This window comes from Schistocerca piceifrons, unplaced genomic scaffold, assembly GCF_021461385.2.
Source record: "Schistocerca piceifrons isolate TAMUIC-IGC-003096 unplaced genomic scaffold, iqSchPice1.1 HiC_scaffold_1217, whole genome shotgun sequence".
NCBI lineage: Eukaryota > Metazoa > Arthropoda > Insecta > Orthoptera > Acrididae > Schistocerca > Schistocerca piceifrons.
Window position 1 is genome coordinate 35001 of NW_025727034.1, and position 2500 is coordinate 37500.

General features: G+C 58.2%; 1 non-coding gene across 1 annotated transcript in view; it reads left to right on the top strand.

The window, feature by feature from the left end:
• Nucleotides 1-1812: 1812 nt before the first annotated feature.
• LOC124729658 overlaps nt 1813-2500 on the top strand; it is a 1909-nt gene continuing 1221 nt past the window's right edge. Inside the window, exon 1 of the ribosomal RNA XR_007007738.1 lies at nt 1813-2500. This exon is cut by the window's right edge and continues 1221 nt beyond it. This is a non-coding gene — a ribosomal RNA (small subunit ribosomal RNA).

Sequence of the window (2500 nt, forward strand, 5' to 3'; positions counted from 1 at the left end):
CCTGCTCTGTAATTGTTATACGACTCGTTCAATTAGTGTAGTGTTGCCCACCCGCAACCCTCGCAATATAGTTCGCTACTCGCACTGCCCGCTCCCCTGTGTATCGCTTCATGTTAAACACCTTGCAAGTCTTGCTGACTTTCCACATGCTCCTGCTGTACACTGTAATGTGGATGGCAGCAGGACGTACATGCCGCCCCCCCCCCCCCCCACCCCTCCCCACGTCCCCACGTCCCCACCTTGCCCCCTGCCTTCGCAAGCTGGTTGGTGACAAGTTTGCATGTTCAATGCCCTTCGCATGCGACGTACGCAGGCTACGTTGTGGTGCGGCCTGTGTCAACTGTCCGCTGATGTCGTACGCGTGAACCACAATCTGTACTGCACATTCGTCCTTATGTACTGAATGATACATCGTGGCACATGTGTGACCGTACAACGACTGCGCCCAAAAACGGCGGACCATACAGTGCAAATATTGTGCACGCAGCTACGTGTCGTCTCCCTATGAGAGCTGGATTGCAGTGTGGTACGCCATAGAGACGTGTGGGAGGAACGGACGCCGTGGATGGCGATCAGCATGAGCTGTGTGTTGATGTATTCGGACCTAGTCGTCTCTCCTCAAACACCGTGATAGCATGGTGCACCGCGTTCCATATCTGCGACATGCTACAGAGGCCGGTTGACAGTCGTTCGAGCAATGGACATCGCATACGTACGGGGGCCACCTTCCACGTATTGTCTAGGCGTGCACATTTTGTTGCGTGTATGTGGGCAGACGTAGTGTGTGGCGTGACACCTGACACAGGCATGCAATAATCGTTGAAGTTGCTAATGGCGATGGACGCCTACGTTTTCTGGTGAAGTTACGCAAATGAAGAAATGGTAACCCGTTGTGGTGCGGTTGTTCTCGCTAGGGGTGAATCGGTGATGGCGACGATAGGTTGAGGTACTAACCGGTTGTTCCAGCGATACCCACCATGCCGATGAAACTGAACGGCATCTGGGTGTGAAGCGATACGCGGTGGTGGCTGGGTGGGACCGTCCCCGGCCGGTGAGGGGGCGCCTCCCGGCGTGCTGGCCGCGCGGTGCGTGGGCGCACGCGCTACAGCCGGCTGGTGGGGGCGGCCAGTGGCAGGCGCGCCGGCCGACGGACGCGGCAGGCGTCGCAGCTGCGCGCCGGCGCACCCTGCGCGCGGCGCCGTGCGGCCAAAGTAGGTCCTCGCGGGCCCGGTGCGAAGCGCGGTGGACATCTTCAGTGTGCTGGTCCGATTGAGGACTGTGTGCGTTGAGGATGCGCCGCCGCCCGGCGCTCGGCGCCGCGACGCCGTCTGCTGCTCGGTCGCCCCAGCGGTTCTCGCTGGTGGTTTGTATCGCAGCTGTGCGGATGTGTTGGCGCGTGCGCTGTGCTGGGAGAGTTCGCTTCGGCACCCAAGTGGGGCTTTTGTCCTTCTGTGGCGCTGGCGTTGGAGCTGCCGGTCACCGTAGGTGGCGCGTGTTGTCTCCCGCCGGCAATGCCACGACAGCACGCTCCCGGGCCTCTGTCGGCAGCGGCAAGCTCAGTTGGGAGCACGGGTGGTCGCACCGAAAGCGTCTACTCGCCTAACTCCGGGCGATTGCGCCTCTCTCGAACCCGACCAAGTACTTGGGACGGCGCTGCGCGCCGCCGGGACCTGAGAGGGTTTCGAGGTGTATTGTGCAGGGGAGCTCAGCCTCCTCCTGTTTGCAGAATGATTGAGCGGACGCTTGCGTGTTCGCGCGGGCCCCCGGGACACACTCCCGGGCGGCCGGCTGCTCAGCTCTAGTTGGCGCAGCTCCCTGGTTGATCCTGCCAGTAGTCATATGCTTGTCTCAAAGATTAAGCCATGCATGTCTCAGTACAAGCCGCATTAAGGTGAAACCGCGAATGGCTCATTAAATCAGTTATGGTTCCTTAGATCGTACCCACGTTACTTGGATAACTGTGGTAATTCTAGAGCTAATACATGCAAACAGAGTCCCGACCAGAGATGGAAGGGACGCTTTTATTAGATCAAAACCAATCGGTCGGCTCGTCCGGTCCGTTTGCCTTGGTGACTCTGAATAACTTTGGGCTGATCGCACGGTCCTCGTACCGGCGACGCATCTTTCAAATGTCTGCCTTATCAACTGTCGATGGTAGGTTCTGCGCCTACCATGGTTGTAACGGGTAACGGGGAATCAGGGTTCGATTCCGGAGAGGGAGCCTGAGAAACGGCTACCACATCCAAGGAAGGCAGCAGGCGCGCAAATTACCCACTCCCGGCACGGGGAGGTAGTGACGAAAAATAACGATACGGGACTCATCCGAGGCCCCGTAATCGGAATGAGTACACTTTAAATCCTTTAACGAGTATCTATTGGAGGGCAAGTCTGGTGCCAGCAGCCGCGGTAATTCCAGCTCCAATAGCGTATATTAAAGTTGTTGCGGTTAAAAAGCTCGTAGTTGGATTTGTGTCCCACGCTGTTGGTTCACCGCCCGTCG